At 42.1% G+C, this 25,259-nt stretch overlaps 1 protein-coding gene across 4 annotated transcripts in view; it reads right to left on the minus strand.

The window, feature by feature from the left end:
- Positions 1-25,259, minus strand: part of LOC132394244 (tetratricopeptide repeat protein 39B) — a 411,030-nt gene that overhangs the window by 315,122 nt on the left and 70,649 nt on the right. For 2 of the 4 annotated variants that reach the window (XM_059970128.1, XM_059970129.1), the window contains one exon: positions 2,350-2,632. The exons of the other annotated variants lie outside the window; for them this stretch is intronic. The gene's annotated coding sequence lies outside the window, so the exon portion shown is untranslated. The remainder of the gene's footprint in view (positions 1-2,349; positions 2,633-25,259) is intronic. 4 annotated transcript variants of the gene reach the window in all.

Consider the following 25,259-nt stretch of genomic DNA (forward strand, 5'->3'; position numbering starts at 1 on the left):
CTATAATCATCAAAATCCAGCATGGTAGCCCTTTGTGTTCCTACTTATCTTCAATCTTCACACTCCTTTTCCACACCTTGCTCCATCTAACTCTCAATATTTTCCTTCCTTTTTTTTTGTCTGCCTCCATCATTCATTTGCCACTGTCTCCCAACACTTGCATCTGACATCTGTTCTGTCTACCAGCCTCCTCAGAAGCCTTTCTCACCCCCCACCTTCCAACTCACCCCCCACCTTCCAACTCACATTTCCACTCAGTCCTGATGCAAGGATTTAATATGAAGTATTGAGAATTCCTTTCCCTCCATAGATTCTGATCAACCCTCAAACGTCCCTCAAATGTTTGTTGCTGCTGTATGCATCATGTATTTTCCAAACAGTCATTAACCAATTACAAATCTCAGTGATAGTCAAAGCTATTAAAACTGTATAGTTCTTTCTCACTCACTCTACTCTCAGCACGTGTTGTAATGCAATTAAACCAAACCCACTGATAACAACTTAGCATTGGCATTCCTTTTGCTGCTGGAGGTGAAGTTGGGCAAGTTTGGGGTCACTACTCGGAGGTGGGGGTAGGGTATTGATCAACCAGCCCATTCACTGTTTAACAGCTTGCTTTTTTTTACTTAATTAAGGAAGCCACTTCACCCAGTACGTCTATGCCAGGTGGAAAAAGAGCTCCCCAGCCTAATCCTACCTACTAGCCACCTGAAGGCGCTTCAGGTGTACAGTGTGGTTCAGTAGACTCTTGCAGTTGCAGAGATCCACATTCATTTCTGCATCCCAGAGCTGTCTGTGTGGGTCTGCATCTCATGAATACATGGGTTTTTATTTATGTCAACAATATGCAGATTGGTAGGTTGTTTGGCCACTATAAATTGCCTTTTAATATGTAGATGAATGGTAGGATCTGAATGAAGTTAAACAGACTGGAGTGGGGTAGTGAATAAAACGTAGATTAGGATTAGAGTAAAAAATCCGTGCTTAATGTTCAGCATGGTCTTGGAGGATCAAAGGATCTTTTCCATGTTGTCCGTATTGCTCCTTCACTGTACAGAGGTAGAAAGCTGAAAAACAGGACCTCCAGGATAGTAATCTCTGAATTTCTGCCTGTGCCAGGTGCCAGTGAGGGTAGAAATAGAATGATTTTGCAGGTGAATGTGTGGCTGAGGAACTGATGCAGTGACCTATAAATGGTTTCAATGGTGAAAGGATGTGAAGAGGATGTTTCCTATGGTGAGAGAGTCTAAGACCAGAGGACATAGCCTCAGAACAGAGGGGTGTCCTTTCAGAATGGAAATGAGGAGGAATTTCTTTTGCCAGAGAGTGGTGAATCTGTGGAATTTGTTGTCACAAGCGGCTGTGGATGCCAAGTCTTTATGAATATATAAGGCAGAGGTTGACTAACACTTGATTGGTCAGGGCATGAAGGAATACGGGGAGAAGGCAGGAAACTGGGGCTGAGAAGGAAAATGGATCAACCATAATGAAATGGCATAGCCGACTCAGAGGTTCAAAGGTTCATTTGCTATCAAGGTATACAATTCTGAAGTTCTTTTTCTCCAGATAGCCATGAAACCAAGAAAGAAAAAACCTGTAGCACAATCGTCAACCCCCAAATTCCTCTTCCTTGTACAAAAAACAAGAAAGACTGGGCGAAAAGCACAATATTAAAAAAAACTATAAAACTTTTTTTTAAAAGTTTATAGTCCAAGTCCATTTCTAAAGAAAACTTGAGTAACATTCTCCAGACACAGCAGCAGGCCTTTCCCTCTCTGTAGCAGAGCGACCCCACCAGTAATTAAAAGGCAGGCAGCCAGCACCCATCTTCTGCAGTTGCCTTGATATTTCAAACTCCCTTGTGCTCTAATTGGTCAATAATTGAAGCTTTAATTGGCAAAATGAAGTTGAACATCGTCTTGCAGCCTTCTCGCCACAAAGTTCAAGCATAGTGCTTCTGCCTCTTAGAATCCTCTTGGAAGCTGGAATATCCAGATGATCTCCAAACTGCAAACCATGGGCTCCAACAGTTCCAGACTCACATTCAAGATGGAAAACAAATGTAAAAGACATAAAAGGAGTGAAATATATGGTTTCACGATCTAGCCAGACTGAAGGACTGTTGTACGCAAGCATCAACTTGACTGGAAGTAACTCAATGGGCCAAATGGCCTAATTCTGCTCCTGTATTTTATGGCCTTATGGTACTTACACTAAAAAATTAAGACTGGTACCTATTTATGATGAGAAGCTAAACAAAGAATATTAATTGAATTTTATCTTATTCAAAAACAACCCTTATTAGGAATGGTTAAAGAACATCATGAGGAATATTTTTAGAGAAGATACCTGGAGCTATCTATATTGGGTAGAGGTTAAGGTCTTCATTTGAGTTCAGAACTTCGCAGTCAGGAAACCAAAGCCATCACAGGGCCATGGGGCAATTGCAGCAGTGTAGGGTTACTGCTGGGGTCATGGTACAACTGCAAACTGGAGGGTATATAACATGTTCAGGGAATTAGGAGGTATGTGCTAGAACAGGAAAATACTGCTGTAGGTAAAAGTTATCCACGAGTGTCTTGAGGATTGGGTCAATGAGAAGTCCACAAGAGAAGGTTGTACAATAAGGGTTCTGAAACACAAAAGGAAAATATACAGTAAGTCAGAAATTGTCACCACAAAATAAAAAAGGACAAGATTAGCATTGCTCTAGGGTAGCATTGCTGGCACAGTGTGGGGAGGAGACATAAAACAGGAGCTGGTATTACATTATGTAAAGGAAAAAGGATATCCTTGAACACTCTTCAATGAGATCATATGGTAGAAATAAAGAATATAAAAAAGAGATTATACCATAGGACTCCCACAGGGAAATAAGGGAGCAAATCAGAGAGGTGTAACTGTGATGGCATTGGGTTTGCTGACCATGAAGTTCTAAACTCAAATGAAGACCTTAAGTCCTATTGGATATAAGTAGCCATGAGTACTATCACTACAAGAAGGTTATACTGAATCTGCCAAATCTTCCCTGTTTATTCTCCACAATGTGTTTAACAGCAAGGATCCTCTATTTGCGTGGTAGATTTCCCCCTCCCTACCAAGCAGAAGATAACTTTCCAGTTATCAAAGTAGTTTCAGTGATTCAGGAACAACATCCTTAAAACACATTTAAAACCCAAGAGGATTTCTATCTTATAAAAGACTTCCAAATTATAAACAATTTCCAAAACACAAAGAATTTCCAATACACAGGTAGAACTCCTGTAAGCTGAAAAGACATACCCACGATGCAGACAAGCCAGTTGTCTGTCACAGAAATCAAGAGCAGAGGATTGCATTCTAGTTCACCCATTGTTTCTTTCATGCTCCTTGATGCTCTTTACCCTATTCCTAATAAGCCTTTCTTTACTTGCACAGTTTCTTTGCCACTTGGATGATTTAACACACGAGATAGTCTTTTAGATACCTTTTAACACAAACTGTCTAAAAGCTTCTTGGAGACACAGATCCCAAATACCCACAATTAATGCTATGAAGCTGACTCCATGAGTACATATATTTTCCTACTTATTAATAGATCAGTTATTTGATATGCTAAGTGAAATCCAACTGATCTGCAAGCTTTCTTGAACTGAACAACTTGGCCAGCATTGGTTGTTTTGAAACAAGCCAAATTCAATAACCCAATTTCTTATAAAGCACCTCTTCAGCAGTTAGACAGATGATGTGGGCTAGCAGACTGTTCTATAAATAGTGTTCTTTTGCAAAGCTGCATTTTTTTCAATGTCAAGCTGATTACTTTCATTAAGAACTGAAGACTTGCTCCATTTTACAATCAGAACCTAAACAAAGAATATAGTTGGAAGTTTAATTTGCAACTGTTTGATCTTTACAGCTGCTGTATTTAGGAAACTAAGCTTGGCAAAAATACAAGAGGCCTCCTGGCCCAAGAAGTGAATATTTATCACACCCCAATCTTGCTAAGTGAAGATTTCTAACCCAGCCTCTTCCTACCAATATCAATTTCAAGATCAGCCTCCTGTTGAGACTCCTCTAGGGAACAGAGTATCACTCCACCAACTATTCCAGTAGGTTACCAGTGCTCGAAAAGTTCTCTTCAGTCTAATTCTCAAAGAACTCAGGGGTACTTCCCAAAGTAGGTGTCTCTGTGCAATTTGTCTCTTCAGAGTATTCACTTCCTCAATCTCAGCTACATACATTTACCAAAACTCAAACGAATGAAACCATTATAATTTTACTTAAATATGCAACGACACATAAATGTCCATATTAATCCATATTTAAGATCTCCTTCCTCATTAGCAGTGCTTGCTGTTTCCTTCGTGCAAGTTTGGTTCACTGTCTTTGTCATCATTAGTTTGGGTCAGCCGGTAATGTCTTTCAATGAGCTGAGGGTAATTTATCTCTTTCACAGGGGGTTCACGTTGCTTTCGATACAGTACACAAATTTACTTAGGTTTTCTGAAAACAAGTTACTGATGGTGTTCTGCTATCTTCTTTTGCCTAGGATTAGTAATCTCACACTTTATAGAAAACTATATCCATGGTTTCACAATATAATAACATATACAGAAAATAAAACATTCATAAAAGTAACCTGCCCCTATATGTGTAATGAGGTTCCTGCTTTCCTGTTGAAAATTCCGTCTGTACTATTAATTCTAAACTCCCAGTAAAAAGAGAATGTCAAATCATTGGATTGGTTATTTCCCTCATATGGAGTGAACATCAATTTATATGCTGTAACTTAGCATTCCGATACCAACCATAATCTCTGCACAAGTTTCTTCCCATTTTGGATATAATTGTTCAGTTCTTTCCCTCTTTACTTTGTTGAGGATTGGGGCTGACTGAGAAGACATGACACATTTGCCAACTGCTATGTTTCCCCAGAAAACTGTAACTAAGCAAGGTTTATCCAATCTGTTCTGTCAAAGCATGGGACTTTATCAACCCAATATACAAACTTATTTTGTCACATTAAGTATAACACAAATAGCAGTATTGGTAGGCTTGTTGTGCCTACTAGTTGCATTGGAGAAGTAGTTTATACCCAAACAGCAAGTGAAACACAGTCAAGCAGTTCTACCTTGTGACAATATAACATCTTATAAAGTTCAGTGGCCCTTCCCGAGAAATCACAGCTTAATAGGTATAAGGTTATCAGGAGTATAGCATTCCTCATGGGTAGTCATCTTTCTCCAGCTGGTAAGTCTTTTACCATCATATAATATAACACAAAAATAAAGTAAAACATATTAGTTTTAAAAGGTAGAGGTAAAAAACCATAAGAGCCTCAATCAACATGTATGCAGGCAGGAGCTGCCAGCATGTGGGAATATGGAGCTTTGGAGTGCTAAGACAGTTGCAATCTCTCTGCACGAAGTCATGGAGCCTGAGCACATATATACCATACAAAGGTCAATTATCAGAAGTATATAGATTAGGTTTCTGATAGGGTGGTTGCCTTGGGTTGCCAGAAATAGTCCTATATAAACAATTTCCACACCTGCATTCATGCAGTTGGCTTTGTCTGCCTTAATAGGATGTGGCCTTGTGGCTACTCCTTTATTGTTTGCCAGACATTCTTTACTATTTGTAATGAATCTCTTGTAATCGGTCAATATACAAGGCTCCATGACTAATATTGCAGCAGTGTCTTCTCAGCATTTTATCCAAATCCATGGTGGGTTTTTGCATCAGTGCTTCCCAATTGTGGACGGGAGATATTTGTTTCTTTTAGCATGGCATACCCAAATCTTACTTTCACCAGTTCATATCTGTTGGAAATCCTTTAGAATTGAGTTTAGGTATATTTAGGAGAATTTTTACAACATCATCCTGTTTTTTTTTATTTGTTACTTTGCTGCTAAGAAACCCTGACCTTCCTTACTGCCGTAATGTCCGTCCTAACCATTTGTTTTGCTTGTTTATTACCTAGTTTATTACCATAGTGGCCTACAGTATGTTCCAGGATGTGTAACACCTGTACCAATGGTCTATTCAACAACAATTCATAAATATTCTTCCACATGGACAAATGTAGAAGCAGTTTACCTCAGTGTGTTCTCATCTGATAGTTGAGTGGATGGGAAGATCTCTCCTAACACAATTAGAGTCAGTGCACATCGAGAATGGTTCTGTAATATTTACTTATTTTAGACATAATTCTAGGGCTTTAGCCTCTGTAAATTGAGCTGTATGGTGTGTTTGCAACTCACGTAGATCAAATTCCATTTCCAAAAAAAAAGAAATCCCTTTAATAATCAAGAGCATGGATTATAATTCATGTTATATTGCTGATCCAGAACAGTACCACATTGATAATAGTGCTCTCAGGGCACGGTGCTGCATTGAGTCATGGAGAAGATAGTTCTGCATCTTCATTGACAGGTAAGGATTGTAAGTCCCAGCTCTCAGGAACATATTTCCACTTTAAAGTGGCTTCTTGTAAAATTGTTTGCCCTTCCTCATATCTGGTAGCTCTCCACACACTTGTTGGTAATTTGCCATTATTTTTCAAAGCCGTAAACTATATTGACTGGTTGCATCACAGCTTGGTATGGAAACACCAATGGCCTTGAATGGAACAGCTTACAAAAAGTAGTGGATATGGCCCAGTCCATCAGAGGTAAAGCCCTGCCCACCATTGAGCACATTTACATGGAGCACTGTTGCAGGAAAACAGCATCCATCGTCAAGGGCCCACCACCCAGATCATGCTTTCTTCTCACCACTGTCATCAAGATGAAAGTACAAGAGCCTCAGGATCCACGTCACCAGGCTCTTGAACCAATGGGGATAATTTCACTCACCCCATCACTGAACTGTTCTCGCAATCTATGGACTCTCAAGAAATCTTCATCTCATGTTCTCAATAATTATTGCATATTTATTATCATTACAATTTTTTTCTTTTGCATTTGTATAGTTTGTTATCTTTTACACATTGGTAAAAGATAACCCAAGTAAGAGTTATCCGTGTTGGGTACGGTCTTTCATTGATTCTGCTATGATTCTTGGATTTACTGAGCATGCCCACAAGAAAACAAATTTCAGAATGATAATTGAGAAATAGGTATGTACATATATACACACACAGACTTTGGTATTGAATTAACTTTGAACTCTGTTTGCATGACAATTGGTTTATCCCCTTGCAATAGCCTTACTGTAGTAAGTATATGGAATACCACAGAAAGACATTGTTGTAAGGCAGTAAAGTCCTGTTCTGTTGAGGGTGAAGTTATATGAGGCGTAGTGTATGGAGGATTGTGTTTCTTCTCCCTCATTATAACAAGTGGCTACAGTGATTATTGGAAAAACACAAATTTGCAGAACAAGAGAATTTGTTCAGTCTGTTGTATGACAGTCTAGCATTTGCTGAACTGCATTTATCAATACCTTTAGTGCCTCATAATCTTCTTGGGTATGTTATGAATGTACCACAGCTCTGAGTGAGGGTAGCCCCCTCCTTTGTGAGAATCGCAAGATCACTATTGAGTCCCTTCAGGAGACCCAGGAAATGAGAGAAAGACATGCAGAATTCACAAAGATTGGAATGTGACCTGGTCTCCGAGAAGGCGGACCCATTGATACTGGCTATTGTCTCTTGGAGAAGGACTTGTGTATTGCATCCTGTACAATGCATCGAAGCCCCACAATGAACCAAGGGGGAGGTTGGTGGAGAGATTGCATCATCTCAACCTGATTGACATCTGAGACCCTGTGAGTCAGGATAAAAGAGGGTCTGTGGGAACAGCCCCTCAGACGCACAAGAAGAAATGCTAGCGATCCCGTAACAGCGGAAGCCCATGGGGGGGAAGCCACGTGCGTTCGGTTCCATTTGCCCCGAAACCGGTGTCCTTTACCACAGAAGAATGGCTTTTAGCTAACAACGGGGAAACCAACTCCCAACGACTCTCGAAGGATTGACATCATAAAAGGACTGGGCAAGTTTTAACCCGTCTTTCTCTCAAACCAAAACGCTGCAGCTTGAACGAACTAACAGTGACTTTTATATTTCCATCAGACAATACATTATCCCCTAAACAATGACAGAGCTACTTCTTATTGATTATTATTATACCCATGCTTTTAGATTTAGTATTGACGACGTATATTATCTGTATGTTTGCATTGATATTCTTTTGTGTATTTTTATCAATAAATACTATTAAAATAGTACCATCAACGGACCTCTCTATCTTTGCTGGTAAGTGAACCAGTTACGAGGTACGTAACAACTTGGGGTTCTCGTCTCGAGATTTGACACCAAATTGGAGGGCCAGTGAATCGGGCTTGTAAGTCCAAACTTGGATCTGGTTACGCGGGTAGCCAGACGGGAAACCAGCAAAGATGGACGTGGGTGAATTTATAGAAAACCCGACTCCGGAGGCGCTAGAGGTGGCCAACAAATCAGACTTGATAAATTTGGCAAAGGGGTTAAACCTTGCAGAGGTGAGGTTGTCAATGAAAAAGTGGGAGGCGCGAAGGGCAATAACTCAGTATTATATTGGGAAGAATGTGTTTGCAGCTGAGGTATTGGAAAATATCCCTGAAAAGGTACCAGCTAGTGGGACGGCTCAGTTAGAGTTGGAGAAATTAAGGGTGGAACATGCAATTAAGGTAAAGCAGCTGGAAGCAGCTGAGAAAGAGAAGGAGAGAGAGTATGGGGAGGCAGAGAAACAAAGGAAACATGACTTGGAGATGGAGAAGTTAAGGCAGGGGCGAAGAGATCAAGGGTGAGACCGAGAGGAGCGGTTTAATGTTAGTCGAGAGTTGAGGTTAGTACCTCCGTTCGAGGAGACGGATGTTGATAGTTATTTCTTGCTTTTTGAAAAGGTGGCAGTGAGTCAGAAGTGGCCCAGAGATCAGTGGGTGGCGCTGTTACAAAGTGTGTTAAAAGGGAAGGCACAGCTGGCATATACGGCATTGTCCATGGAGGAGGGAGAGGAGGAGAGTTATGACAAAGTAAAGGCAGCCATTCTCCGGAGTTATGAGTTAGTACCTGAGGCGTATAGACAAAAGTTCAGAACTTTAAAGAAAGGGGGGAATCAGACGTATACCGAGTTTGCCTATGAGAAGGGTGTGCTCTTGGACGGTTGGTGCACAGCAGAGATAGTGGAAGAGGATTATTGGCGTCTCGGAGTTAATTCTGATTAAGGAATTTAAAGGTTGTGTTTCGGAGGATACCCAGATGTATTTGAATGAGAAGCCGAGTAAGTCCATCTCAGAATTTGCTAGGTTCGCAGACGAATATCCCCTAACCCACAAGTAAAAGTTTTCTCGAATAAAAGTTCCCAGAGAGACCATGGGAACGATCGAGAAAGCCCACCGGCTGAGGCAGAGGTCCCGCCGGGAGCTAGTGGTAAGGTTGAGGGGGAAAGGCCAGACGGCCAGAGATTTCTGGGCTTGACCTGTTTTAATTGTGGAAAGGGGGGGCATATTGCATCTAAGTGCTTTGCTCTGAGGAAAGAGACAGGAAAAGGGAAAGCAGCAGTCCCTATCGGATGTGCTGTGGTAATCAGTAAATCGACAAGAGAGACAGGGTCCGAGACTTGTATGTCAAACGGAACTGTGTCTGTGAGGGAGGGAGACACACCAGTTCCAGTACGGATCTGGAGAGACACGGGGGAGCTGAGCTGTCGTTGATCAGCAGTAAGGTACTAGATTTTGGTTGCAAGACGGGAATGGTAGCTGTGAAAGGAATAGGAAAAGGGACGGAAATGCTGTCCTTGCATAGGATCATTATGGATTGTGAGCTGGTGTCTGGACCAGTTGAAATCGGGGTGCGATCAGAATTCCCGAGAACCGACGCGGACGTCCTCCTTGGTAACGATTTAGCAGGTGGTAAGGTTTGGTCAGCAATTACGCTGACAAGCCAGCAGGTGAGTGTTGTGGCCCCACACCTAGATTCCAAGATCTATCCCGCATACGCGATCACTCGCAGCATGTCGAGAAAGGCAGCTGAGAAAGGGAGCAGTTTCAATCCGGCCAGTTTCGATTTGGCCGAGACGTTTTTACCGACCCTGTACCATGAGGGTTTAGAGGGTGGTATAACGAAGAGTAGTAAAGTGAAAGAGAGTAAGGGAGAGGAGGCAGACTTGCCCTTATCGAGGAGAAAAGTTCTAGAGGCCGAAAATAAAGATGAGGAGTAGATAGAGCTGTTAAAAGGTCCAGAGTTGAACATGGATGATCTGTCTGGTTTGGCAGAACTGTTTGAAGAAGTTGAAACTTCTAAAGGTGTTCCCGATAATGAAATGAGGGCAGCCCTAGCTGAAAAGGGTGCCCTTACCTTGAAGAAGTCTGCTGGGTTGGCAGGTAAGGTTGTTTCAGCCTGCGGGGTTGAGTTTACTCCAGAAGGGAGTTGCCCAGAGAGTAGCTGGGAGAATCAGGGGAATTTAGAGCTTGGACCGGGTACGGGTATTGAAAACCTGGAAGAGGCAAATGTCCAGTTGGAGTGTGTCCAAGATGTGGATGCACGTGGTACTGAACCTAGTAATGGAACTCAGGAAAAAGTCTGAGGAATTTGATTCTGTTGACAAGGAAGGCAGTCCTTGTGGGTCAGATAGACTTGGTTCAGCGAAGAAAGGGTTAACTTTGGTGCTAGTGGGAAGTGAGAGTTCCCAGGTGTTTGTGGTCGAAGATGTGTTAAAAGTTAATGTGGAGATCAAAAGTGGGGAGATGAATATTATTATTGAAGGAAACGGGAAATATGTAGTTCCCAAATCGAATGAAGAATATTTAAAGCCTGCGGATCATCTACCGGTTGAGTTGGAAGATGACAGGGACCCCAATCTATTGTTATTCCAGAGTGTGGTGTGAAAAGGCAGAATTTGAAATGCTGCTTGAACAAAGAGTTCGAACTCAAAGCTAATAGCCTGAAGGGTCCCGAAGAGAAAGCTAGCAACTTGCATAAAATTAAAGAATTGGGTGGAAATTCAGAAGATGGTCTAAGTTTGGGACACAGTGTTGATAAAATGACTCCTATGAAAGAAGTGGGCGAAAGCCTATTTCGCCAGGGTACCCAAGCTCCCCACGTGGGAACTAACCGGAAAAGAGGCGACGGTTAATGGGGACACCATTTTAAATAGCAAAAGCCGGTTTTACGGGATTTTGACAAAGCATGTGAATAAAGACAACCCCATGGAAACCTGCCTGTTAAGTTCGAAAGCAACAGAAAGATTAGAATTTGCATGAACTCTTGTAATACACACATAAGCTAAGATCCCAACTCTTTAGTTTTTGTTTGCTGAAGGAAAGAAATAAAAATAGGTGGTTATTAAATTGAAGTCTGATGCTACAAGACATTGGTAAGGTACAAGATGTTACGATGTTAAAGGAAGTGACACTGTAATCGTTAACTGTTTAGATGCTGAATTGAATATATAACTGTATTACTCTGTAGTGCAAAGGAAAAGCTTTTGTATTCTGTTAGATTCTAAAATCCTGTAAGACTCTGTACTACTTCGTTTCACCGCTGGTGAAAACGCTTTGAAGAAAGGGGGTGTTATGAATGTACCACAGCTCTGAGGGGCCGAAGGGTGCAGGGTAGCCCCCTCCTTTGTGAGAATCGCAAGATCACTATTGAGTCCCTTCAGGAGACCCAGGAAATGAGAGAAAGACATGCGGAATTCACAAAGATTGGAATGTGACCTGGCCTCCGAGCAGGCGGACCCATTGATACCAGCTATTGTCTCTTGGAGACAGACTTGTGTATTGCATCCTGTATTGCATTGAAGCCCCAGGCAATGAACCGAGGGGGAGGTTGGTGGAGAGATTGCATCATCTCAACCTGATTGACATCTGAGACCCTGTGAGTCAGGATAAAAGAGGGTCTGGGGAACAGCCCCTCAGACGCACCAGAATAAACGCTAGCGATCCCATAATAGCAGAAGTCGGTGGGGTGTGCGTTTGGTTCCACGTGCGTTTGGTTCCATTTGCCCCAGAACCGGTGTCCTTTACCACGGAAGAACGGCTTTTAGCTAACAACGGGGAAACCAACTCCTATTTCTTATTGATTATTATTATACCAGCGCTTTTAGATTTAGTATTGGTGACGTATATTATCTGTATGTTTTCATTGATATTCTTTTGTGTATTTTTAACAATAAATACTGTTAAAATAGTACCATCAGACTTCAACGGACCTCTCTCACTTTGCTGGTAAGTGAAACAGTTACGGGGTACGTAACAGGTAAAAGCAAAAGGTTGATCATTTTTCAGTGTATATCAGTCATATTATGTTTTGACAATTGAGCATAACCAGGTATGAAGACTCAATAGACTAGGGTTTAATGTAGGGTTTTTAGGGTCTTTGGATATCTTACTCAAGTGACTTTTTATCTAAATTCAGCAATTGTTATACCTAGGAAATATACTTCTGTACGACAGAGTTGAGATTTTTTAATGTTAATTACATCGCCTTTGTCTGTCAACCTTTCAGTAACAACCTCAAAGTGTGTGTGAAATGCTTCTGCAAAGTGTCAGCTAGTCAGAATATGTCATCAATATATGCACAAATGTCTGGTATTAGTTTGAATAGCGGTGCACTACTCTGAAAACCTTGTAGGAGTCTGATCCACTGAGATTGTGAACCATCGGGTGCTGTAAAGACTGCATAATGTTTGTCACTTTCAAGAACTGTGTGTGACCAAAAGAAACTGGCCAGACCTCTGCAAGATTTTCACTTTTCTGAGTCATCTTTGCAGCGTTTGTTATAATGACTGTTGCTGAGCCGAATTATGTGTTGTGTGTTTTTCAGGACATTGTAATTGATGCTCATTTGCCATCGTCTATCAGGCTTTGCTTGTTTATATAGGAAATCTACAGTTTCCTGTAGCAGCTGCTTTCCTCTGAGGTTGGGAAAATGCAACTGTTTCTGGTGTGTGGCGCTATTGGGTTTGCTGACCATGAAGGTCGAACCTCAAATAAAGACCTTAAGCCCTATTGGATACAAGTAGCCACGAGTACCCTCACGAAAAGGAGATTATACTGTAACTACCCAATCTTCAAAGGCCAATTCACTTCCTGTTTATTCTTCATGGTGAGTTTAGCTACCATTATCCACTATTTGATTACACAAATGATAGAGAGTTGGTTCTCCCCCCCCCCCCACACCTAGTAGAAGATACTTCCAGTGAACAGTGATGTATGTTTAAATTCAAGCATTCTTAAAACACATTTAAAACTCGCAGAGGATTTCTATCTCATAAAAGACATTTAAGTTACAAACCACTTCTAAAACACAGCTGATTTCCAAAACACGGGTACAATACCAATAAGCTAAAAAGACAAGCCCACATTGCAGAAATTGAAGGGCAGAGCAATGGACTCTCATTCACCCATTGTTAAAGCTTCTTAATGCTCTTTAGCCCATTCCTGTGTAGAGCTACTAACATTTATACAGTTTCTTTGCCATTGGGGTGACTTCACATACGTGTGATATTCTTATAGGTATCTTTTAACAAAAGCAGTCTGAAAGGTTTTTGAAGACAGGTACCCACAATTAATGCTGTGAAGCTGACTGCGTGAGTACATAAACATTTCAACTTATTTACAGATCAGTTATTTGATATGCTAAGTGATAATCTGACTGGTCTGAACTAAACAACTTAGCCAGCAATGTTTGTTTTGAAGGAAACAATATTAAATAATCCATTGTTTCATACTGCATCTATTCAGCAGTTAGACAAGTGCTGTAAACTAACAGTCTGTTCTATAGATACCGCTTGTTTGTAAAATTGCATTTTTTCAACTTTATGCTGATTGTTGCATTCTATTTACATTAAGAACTGAAGATTAGCTTCTGATTGTAAACGAGAAGCAAACAAAAATATCATTAGAAGTTTAATTTACAACTGTTTGATCTTTACAAGTGGCAGCCAATGTGTTTAGAAAGCTAAGCTTGGCAAAAATACAAGAGACCTCCTGGCTCAGGAAGTGACTATCCGTCAGGTAACAGCAACAGTGTTATAGTAGGAGGGCATTTCAAATCCCCAGCATAGATCAGCTTAGTGCTTAAGGACTGGATGAGGAGGATTTTTTAAAGTGCATTCATTAAGAGCTTCTTGTATCACAATGTTATCATCCTATTAGGAATGGGTTAGTGCTAGACTCAATCCTAGGAAATAAAGCCAGGCAAATGGATGAATTATCAATGGTTATGCATTCAAGTTAAGATGACAGTAACTCTTTAATTTCAAGATATTTATAGCAAGGGATCACCCAGAAATTAAGGTTCAGAACTGGGGGCAAGACTGATTTCAACATTAGTCAGGTCACAGAAAACATGGAGAAGGCGTTTGAAAGAAAATTTACAACCAATAAATGGGAGTCTTTTAGATGTGAAATCATAATGCTTCATGTTCCCATAGGGTAAAAGGCAAGTCCAGAGAACCCTGAACATCAAGGGACATTGGGAGTTTGATTACGGAGAAAAAAGGAGGAAGACAATGAATGGTATTGTTACGTACCCCGTAACTGAGTGTCTTACCAGCAAAGATAGAAGTGTCCGTTGGAGTCTGGTGATACTATTTTCAACAGTATTTATTAGTAAAAATATGCAAAAATAATATCAATGTAAGTATACAGATAATATACATCAGCAATACCAAACCTAAAAGTGCGGGTATAATAATCAATAAGAAACAAGCTCTATCGTTGTCTAGGGGGATAATGAGTTGTCAGATGGAAATATAAAGTTCAGTTCATGCAGGCTGCGGTAGTTGTTGGTCGCTGTGTTTCAATTGTTGGAGAGAGAGAGAGAAAACGTGTAAACAGTAACACTATTATCTTGCCAACCTTCCTTTACGATCTTGATCCGTCGGTGCGTTGTTGTTGTGGCCATTCACATATGACCCCTCCGTCCTTTAACTAGACCGTTCTTCCGTGGTGGACTCATCACCCAGGCAAGGGTGGACACACACACAAGCCCCCACTGGTCTCGCTACAAAACACTGAGAGTTAAAATTTACTGACCCTTCGTTTGGTCTCCGGTCTCCCACCCTGACTCGTGGGGGTTCTGATGCTCACTAGCGTTTCTCCTGGTGCGTCTCAGGGGTGTTACCCCAGACCTCACTTTTATCCCCACTCACGGGGTCTCGGGTGTCAATCAGGTTGGGATGTTGTAAGCAATCAAACCAGCCCACTTTGGTTGCCCCCTGAGGGGTTTCAATGAATAGAACAGTACAAGTAAACAATCCTCTTCCACAAAACAATAGCAGTAAATCAATCAGTAGAAGACGTTCCATTTTAGCTGTGTCTCTCTCTCATTCTCTTTCATGAGCTGTTATCAATAACAACTGCCCTGGCAGCTTTCCTTTGTCTCTCTTACTTCCTTGATAACGGCATCGAAATAGTAGTGATCTGCGATTCTCCAAAAGGTGGGGGGGGGGGGGGGCATGGGCGATTTTGCACCCTTTTGCCCATCAGAGTTGTTCATCCTTCATAACAGTATCGAATACAGAAGCAGGCCCTGCGGCATTATAGAGAATTTAGGGGCATGTGAAAGAAAGAAATTAAGAGTTCTGTAAGTACATGAAAAGCATGAGAACCAGGAGAAGACGTGTGTGCAAGGGACAATTTGCACACGGAGGTCTTATGAGAATACTTCTATGTATATTTGCCAAGGAGAAAGATGGTATAGCTGAAGATTTTCTGTAAGATGATGGTCATATTCTATTATCAGTTATAAACCTCATTATACTTCACAGTATTCTGTAACTTTTAAACCAGCAGCAAAGGATTTGTGCATGAAATTAAGCTGGATTGGCCTTATTCAATCAGTGCAGACAGGGTATGTTTCTAGAAGACTATGATCTGACTTTTGTGATCTTCACAAGTCTGTGGTAAAGGGACTATGCAAATAAAAGATGCTGCTTTATTTCATATGGTTCCAATTACTGCCAAAACCATTACTACAGAAAATGAAGAAACTTCATTCAAAATTAACTGTCTTGAAGCTGAAAGAAGCCCGCTGAGCCAAAGCCCAGCACTCTGCTCCTGCACACTCCACTGCCCGCACTGACGCTGCCCTCTCCTGAAAGTGGGCGGCTTTTTAAAGCCCGCGCTCACCACTGACTTCACCCGCAGATAGACCAGCAGAAAGATTAAACATCTAGGAGTTTAGTTCTGTTAGAAAAAAAATTCCCATTTAAATACAGGAAAAATTGAGGGCAAAAATATTCAATGTTAAGGTAATGCTGATCTTAACCACTGTTTTATTCAAACTCTTAATTTGGCAGACTGCTCACAACACAATTTCCGCTACATAAAATGAAACTGCGTGCTCCCTTGAATACGCAACAAGATTTTCATTTAATGGAAGACACAACAGGAATTTTAAGTTGTCCTTCAATCATTATTCCATGTGAAGTTGTCTTCAGAAGAACAATGTTCTAAAATTACTTCTGCCAAACAGACTGAATATGCAGTGAAGACCTTAGGTCAGATCATTTTCACTACATGGCATTACACTTTGCACATGCTTGTATCTTGAAAAGTGGAACTTCAGCAAAGTTCTGTTGGCTCTATCTTTCCTGTCTATCTGTCTGAGCTCATGGGAAGAAATTAGCAGGGTGCCAGAGGAAAAGATTGAGGAACATGATAAAAGTCTTTTTGCAACAACTGAATCCTTAGCCTATGCTTAAACTAGAGGAAAAGGATCCAGGACATACTTGAGGACAAGAGTCACCTCAGGGGCAAATTGAATAAATGACATAATATTTCCAAATTACTCAGCCACCTCCCATCCACCGCATGTGGCAAAATCTATGGATCTAATTTTGCCTCGCCAATCACCTCAAACCCCAAGGAACAGAAGTGGAAGTGTCATCCTCGTTTTAGGGATGAAAATCCTCTTTTACTTGACTCGAGGACCTGAGTTATAGGGAAAGCTTGAATAGGTTAGGACTTATTTCTTAGAACATAGAAGACTGAGTGGAGATTTGATAGAGCTATACAAAATTATAAATGATAAGGATAGGATAAATGCAAGCAAATTTTTTTCCACTGAGGTTGGGTGAGACTATAATCAGAGCTTATAGGTTAAGGGTGAAAGGTGAAATGTTTAAGGAGAACATTCACTCAGAGGGTGGTGAAAGTGTGGATGCAGAGTCAATTTCAACATTTGAGAGAAGTTTGGATAGGTACATGGATGGGAAGGGTATGGAGGGCTGTGGTCTGGGTGAAGGTCGATGAGAATTGGTAGGTTATTGGTTCAACATGAGCTAGATAGGCCAAAAGGTCTTTTCTGTGGCCTGTTCCTGTGCTGTAGTGTTCTACAGCTCTATGATTACAAGGACTATATGATAAAAAGAAAACCTTGGGCAAAGACCATAAGACACAATACAATTTCATGATAAACTCTCGGTGATGCTTTGATGTGGCAGTTTTGTTGAACTCATGTTCCCCAACCTTAAACACTTAATGATCAAATGCCATCTGTTCCATTTACTTAGGGAATTCTCATCCATGAGTCTTGGAGTTTACATCCCAGCAGTAGCCAACATAATCAAGTACTTGAGGTTCTACATGATGCCATCTCCAAACACGAAACAAGTTATCCTCATGCATTCCAAATCATAGTCAGGGACTTCGGCCCTGACTATGTTTGAAGAAAGTCCTGTTCAATTACCATCAGCCTAAAATCTGTAGCACCAGGGGTCCCAACACATTAGCCCACTGTTATACTAAGTTAAGGAAGGCCAACGGTTCCCTGCCCAGATCACATTTTGGTAAATCTGATCACTTGGCTGTCCTTCTCCTCCCTGCATACAGGCAGAGGCTTAAGAGCAAGGCTCCAGAGATTAGGAAAATTAGAGATGGCCATGGGAGGCACAGGAATGGCTTTGGGATTGCCTTGAGTCCATGAACTTGGTTCTGTTCAAGGACCTGTCTGCAGATCATGATTATCATGGACTGTATAAAAAAAGTTGTAGACAAAATCATTCAGAGTTTTCCCCAATCAGAAGCCTGGGATGAACCATGAGATCCTCAATCTGCTGTGGGCCAGAGGCATTCAAGTCTGGTGACCAAGAGGTCCAGTTACGATCTCCGGAAAGCCATCACAGGGGTGAAGTGGCAATTCCCAACTGAACTTGAATCAACAAAGGATGCTCTACAGTTGAGGTAATACCATCATCTCCTATAAAGTAAAATCAAGTGATGTAGGTGACACAGGGCTTTGCTTCCAGATGAACTCAAAAACTTCCATGCCCACTTTGATCATCAAAATGTAGAGGAGCCATCACGAACTCCCACAACTCCCAATGATCCAGTGATTTCAGTTTCTGAGACCCATGTACGAGCACTCTTCAAGAGGGTGAACCCATGAGAAGCATTCAGCCCATACAGAGTACCAACAGGGCATGGGAGCTGTGCTTAGCCACAGAGTCACAAGTGTAAAATGAGTAGAGCAGGGGGCTAGGCTCACAACCTTGTGGTATACCTGTGCTGATGGAAATTGTGGAGGAAATGTTGCCAATCCAAACTGACTGGGGTCTGCAAGTCACTTTCAGGAGCGGGCAGCGTCGGTGCGGGCAGCGGAGCGGGAGTAAGGAGTGCTCGTGATCGATAAACGACTGGAGATCGGAGGATCAGCCGTTGTAGGTAGGCCGAGACCCTCGGACCTACCTGGAGAGTACCTGAGGAGGAAGGTAAAGCTGCGCAAGCGCGGGTGAAGTCAGCGGCGAGCGCGGGCTTTAAAAAGCGGCCCACTTTCAGGAGAGGGCAGCATCAGTGCGGGCAGTGGAGTGTGCTGGAGCAGAGTGCTGGGCTTTGGCTCAGCGGGCTTCAGCGCAACAGGACTTCGACGAGAAGAAATCAGTGAACCTGAGTACGTGCTTGCTGAGGTAAAAAGGTACGGTCAGTAGGTTCTTTTTTCATTTATTCTGACTAATCTAGGATCAGGTAATGGGGGAGACAGTTAGAGCAGTGGTGTGCTCCATATGCAGTATGTGGGAGGTCAGGGTCAACACAGTTGTTCCTGATGACCACACCTGCAATAGGTGCATCCAGCTGCAGCTCCTATCAGACCGAGTTAGGGAATTGGAGCAGGAGCTGGATGAACTACGGATCATTCGGTAGGCAGAGGCAGAGATAGATAAGAGTTATCGAGAGGTAGTCACACCGAAAAGACAGGAGGTAGGCAAATGGGTGACAGTCAAGAGAGGCAGGGGAAGCAGACAGAAAGAGCAGAGCACCCCTGTGGCCGTTCCCATCAACAATAAGTATACCGTTTTGGATACTGTTGGTGGGGATGACCTACCAGGAACAAGTTGCAGTGGTCCTGTCTCTGGCACTGATGTTGGACCCTCGACTAGGAAGGGGAGGAGGGAAGAGAAGAGAGCGGTAGTGATAGGGGATTCTATACTCAGGGGGGCAGATAGGAGATTTTGTGGGGAAGATCAGGAGTCTCGGATGGTATGTTGCTTCCCTGGTGCCGGGGTCCGGGACATCTCAGATCGGGTGCAGGTTATTCTCGAGAGGGAGGGCAAGAATCCAGATGTTGTGGTCCAAGTAGGGACCAACGACGTGGGTAGGATGAGTGAGGGGGTCCTGCGTAGGGAGTTCAGGGAGTCAGGTGCGAAGCTGAAGAGCAGGATCTCCAGTGTAACAATCTCAGGATTGCTACCTGTGCCACGTGCGAGTGAGGCAAGGAACAGAAAGATTATACAGATTAATACGTGGCTGAGAGGATGGTGCAGGAGGGAGGACTTCAGGTTTTTAGATAATTGGGCTTTGTTCCAAGGAAGGTGGGATCTGTTCCGAAGGGACAGTTTACACCTGAACTGGAGCGGTACTAACATTCTTGCAGGGAAGTTTGCTAGTGCTTCTTGGGGGGGGGGGGGGAATTTAAACTAAATTTGCAGGGGGTGGGGATCCAAAACGTGAGAGAGGATAGTGAGAGGAAGAATAAAGGACAGGTGGGGACTACACGGTTCTGGAATATTAAGTGTGTAGTAGAGAAAGGTGAGGCGGAACGAGTGATAAGGAGGACACATGTACAGAGGCATGGTCTGACGGAACATGGAGTTAAATGTGTTGAAAGAATAAGTAAATTTAGGGAGGACAACAAAATTCTAGGGGCGTTTAGCCCGATGGGAGTTCGGGGAGCTGGGTTAAGCACAATAGGCAGCGATTCAGAGAGAGGACAAATGAGCTAAAAATTCTATATCTGAATGCACGAAGTGTCAGAAATGAGGCGGATGAGCTTGAAGCTCAGGTGCGAATGGGTAACTATGATATTGTTAATGGAGACATGGCTACAGGGAGATCAGACCTGGGAAATGAATGTACAAGGGTATACGTGCTATCATAGGGACAGAAATGTGGGCAGAGGGGGTAGGATGGCCCTGTTGGTGAGGAATGAGATTCAGTCCTTTGCGAGGGGGGGACATAGGATCAGGAGAAGTAGAGTCTGTGTGGATAGAACTGAGGAACAGTAAGGGCAAAAAAACCTTTATGGGTGTTGTCTACAGGCCACCAAACAGTAGCATAGATATTGGGTGCAAGTTGAATAGGGAGTTAACATTGGCATGTGGCAAAGGTAATGTCGCAGTAGTTATGGGGGATTTCAACATGCAGGTGAACTGGGAGAATCAGGTTGGTGCTGGGCCCCAGGATAGGGAGTTTGTAAAGTGCCTACAGGATGCATTCTTGCAACAGCTTGTACAAGAGCCGACCACGGACAAGACTATTCTGGATTTAGTGTTATGTAATGAACAGGATTTGATAAGTGACGTTGCAGTAAAGGAGCCATTAGGAGGTAGTGATGAGTTTTTATATAACCATATAACAATCACAGCATGGAAACAGGCCATCTCGGCCCTCCTAGTCCGTGCCGAACTCTTAATCTCTTATCTGCAATTTGAGAAGGATAAGGGCAGCTCGGAGGTGTCAGTGTTGCAGATGAACAGGGGAAACTATGGAGCCATGAGGGAGGTGCTGGCCAAAGTTGACCGGATGGATATCCTCGCAGAAAAGACAGTGGAACAGCAATGGCAGGTATTCTTGGGAATAATGCACAAGGTGCAAAATCAGTTCATCCCCCGGAGAAGGAAGGATTCAAAGGGGGGAAAGGGGCCACAGTGGTTGACAAAGGAAGTCAGAGATAGCATAGCATTAAAAACAAAGGAAGTATGACAGAGCTAAGGTGAGTGGGAGGACAGATGATTGGGAAGTTTTTAAGGAACAACAGAACTTAACTAAAAAGGCAATACGGGGAGAAAAAATGAGGTACGAACACAAGCTAGCCAGGAATATAAAGGAGGATAGCAAAAGCTTTTTTAGGCATGTGAAGAGAAAGAAGATAGTTGAGAACAATGCTGGGCCCTTGAAGAATGAATTGGGTGAAATTGTTATGGGAAACAGAGAAATGGCAGAAGAATTTAATAAGTACTTTAGATCTGTCTTCACTCGGGAAGACACAAGCAATCTCCCAGATGTATGGATGGGCCAAGGACATAGGGTAACAGAGGAAATGAAGCAGATTGACATTAGGAAGGAAACGGTGATGAGTAGACTGATGGGACTGAAGGCTGACAAATCCCCAGGTCCAGATGGTCTGCACCCTAGGGTACTAAAGGAGGTGGCCCTGGAAATTGCGGATGCATTGGTAATCATTTTCCAATGTTCCTTAGATTCAGGATCAGTTCCTGAGGATTGGAGAATGGCTAATGGTATCCCACTTTTTAAGAAAGGAGGGAGGGAGAAAACAGAGAACTTTCGACCTGTCAGCCTGACATCAGTAGTGGGGAAGATGCTAGAGTCCATTATTAAGGATGAAATAGTGGCATATCTAGATAGCAGTGATAGGATTGGGCCAAGCCAACATGGATTTACCAAGGGTAAATCATGCTTGAGTTTGTCGAGGATGTAACCAGGAAGTTTGACGGGGGAGATCCAGCGGATGTAGTGTACCTCGATTTTCAGAAGGCATTTGATAAGGTCCCACATAAGAGATTGGTGGGTAAAATCAAAGCTCATGGCATTAGGGGGAAGACATTGACATGGATAGAAAACTGATTGGCAGATAGAAAGCAAAGGGTAGCAGTGAATGGGTGTTTCTCGGAATGGCAGGTGGTGACTAGTGGGGTGCCACAGGGCTCGGTATTGGGACCACAACTGTGTACAATTTACGTCAACAATTTAGATGAAGGCATTGAGAATAACATCAGCTGGGTGGCAGTGTGATGTGATGAGGAAGTTAGGAGAATTCAGGGTGACTTGAATAGGCTGGGTGAGTGGCCAGATACTTGGCAGATGACATTTAATGTGAATAATTGTGAGGTTATCCACTTTGGGAGTAAGAACAGGAAGGCAGATTATTATCTGAACGGTGTAGAGTTAGGTAAGAGAGAAATACAGAGATCTAGGAGTCCTTGTTCATCAGTCACTGAAGGTGAATGAGCAAGTGCAGCAGGCAGTGAAGAAGGCTAATGGAATGTTGGCCTTTATTACAAAGGGAATTGAGTACAAGAGCAAGGAAATCCTCTTGCATTTGCACAGAGCCCTGGTGAGACCACACCTGGAGTATTGTGTACAGTTTTGGTCTCCAGGGTTGAGGAAGGACATCCTGGCTATAGAGGAAGTGCAGCGTAGATTCACAAGGTTAATTCCTGGGATGTCCGGACTGTTTTACGCAGAGAGGTTAGAGAGACTGGGCTTGTACACGCTGGAATTAAGGAGATTGAGAGGGGATCTGATTGCAACAGATAAGATTATTAAGAGATTGGACAAGATAGAGGCAGGAAATATGTTCCAGATGCTGGGAGAGTCCAGTACCAGAGGGCATGGTTTGAGAATAAGGGGTAGGTCATTTAGGACAGAGTTAAGGAAAAACTTCTTCTCCCAGAGAGTTGTGGGGGTCTGGAATGCACTGCCTCGGAAGGCAGTGGAGGCCAATTCTCTGGATGCTTTCAAGAAGGAGCTAGATAGGTATCTTATGGATAGGGGAATCAAGGGATATGGGGACAAGGCAGGAACCGGGTATTGATAGTAGATGATCAGCCATGATCTCAAAATGGTGGTGCAGACTCGAAGGGTCGAATGGTCTACTTCTGCACCTATTGTCTATTGTCTAAATCAAGGATCCAATTGCACAAGGAGGACTGAGGACAGGATCGTGAAGATTACTGATTAATTGAGGGAATGATGGTAGTGAATACCGAGTTGTAGTTGATAAGAGCATCCATAGATGCTGCCTGGCCTGCTGATTTCCTCCAGTGAGTTCATGTGCGGTGCTTGGATTTCCAGCATCTGCAGATTTTCTTGTCTGTAATTTCCAACTATTTGCTTAACCGTTTTTACAGATACACCCACAAGATAATAGAAATGAATAATATTCAGCGTTTTTATCAATATAAACCACAATTTAACCACTCATGACCTAGATAGCGGTTCTAGCCTGCATATCATTTGCTTGTAGCCACAGATTGTCCTGCAATTAAACAAAGAAAGCAGAATAATGCTGGAAAGACATCTAAAAATAGCAATTTTCCATCAAGTCCATGTACTGAGGCAACTCTTCCAAGGACAAGCAAACCATGTAAATGAGGCAATTATGTTGAATTTATTAAATATGTAAGCCCATAACAAACTCTGCACTGTCATTCCAAAGCTTATCCAATCACCTCGTGAACATAAACCCACAATTATTATTAAACATTTATACCCATTTGTTATTTTGTACATAATGTTTCATTAAAATTTATTGCATAGTTAGCAATTCTCTGCTTTAATTCACATGACATTAATCTTTTCATTCTAATCTCAATGCACCATAGCATCCTCTATTCTATATCTTACAGACCAGAAATATCCCCACCCCCAACCACAGCCCAGAACCACACGCAGTACAGACTGCATTAACCGATCGTGTGAGAATCCAACCCACGGAGAAAAGATTATAATGCTAAATATGCTGGAAATATCACAAAGAAACCTACTTTAAAAAAAGGTTGAAATAGATGCTACCTACCTTATTTATCTGTAATTTTTCCTTCATGCAGAAGTAATAAACTGACTAGTAATTCACAAGAGACCTGACAAATAAAGCAGTTGACAGGGTTTTCCCATACACGGCTGGGCAGGGCTACCTCTTTCCACAGTTACAACCAAATACAAGCAAATCCGCAGGGGCTTTTAAAGTGGCAGCGTCCGAATGCTCAGTATTAGCACAAGAGACAGAAACCGTGCAATAGTCAAGCTCCATTATCTTTTCCCCAAAGAAAACACTTTTCACAGATATATTGCAAATAAATCTACAAAACACAGTCATTGTATAATTGCGAATTTTTAAGACACTATGAATGCTGCTTACAGTATGGACCTATGATATGGCTGCAATAAGTTTTATATTGCACCTGTGCATATGGCAATAAATTCAAATATGACTCTATTCAACTTTTTTTTCAAAAAGATTTGAAACAAGGCATATAGATTATACTAAATGGGGCTTAAACTGGGGGAAATGCTAAACTTCGATCAAAAGAAGCTCGATTTACATATTGACATACAACAAATAAAATTCACTTTTACAAAATTATGTCATTCACTTCTTCAAAATGATTATAATGCCTGCACTTCAAACGTAATCCAAACACTTTAAAGAGATTTGTGATGTATTGAGTTCAGGGGAGGAATTGTAAAGAAAATTTATCCCATTTTCAGAGAAAACAGTTTCACAGACCATCTCAATGGCACTTCCACGGAAATCGTGTCTCCACAGGAGGTAGATGTCAAGGTGAGGTCCACTAATTTTTACAGACTAAACTAATTGAGAAAGGGAAAGCAGAAAGAAAAGACAGACACCAGAGCAGCTACAATCTTACTGGAGCCAGGATCTGCCACCCAGTCTACTTCCATTTCTATTTCTTCCCAAAATTTCAGGAAATAAGCACCGGTGTGAAATGGACAACACGGCCTGTTTCTGTGCTGTGTGACTCGATGACTCTTCAACATCAGAACAAGTACAACAGATCCGGGGAAACTCTGAGAACAAAACATCATTTCAGGAAGCAAGGAGAAGATATAGTCAAGACAGCTGTGGGAATTGGTGATACTTGCACAGAAAATTGGTCGTTAACATATCCAAACTAGGACAGCTAACTATACTGACCATGTGGAAATGAGGGGAAGAGAAGGAAGATGGAAACGGGCAACAAAGGTAAAGTTTGAGTTCTGTCTGACTGCAGAATCATTACAAATTGTCATTACTGCAGAGAAAATCCACT

Source organism: Hypanus sabinus, chromosome 5 (genome assembly GCF_030144855.1).
Source record: "Hypanus sabinus isolate sHypSab1 chromosome 5, sHypSab1.hap1, whole genome shotgun sequence".
In the NCBI taxonomy this organism is placed as follows: Eukaryota; Metazoa; Chordata; class Chondrichthyes; order Myliobatiformes; family Dasyatidae; genus Hypanus; species Hypanus sabinus.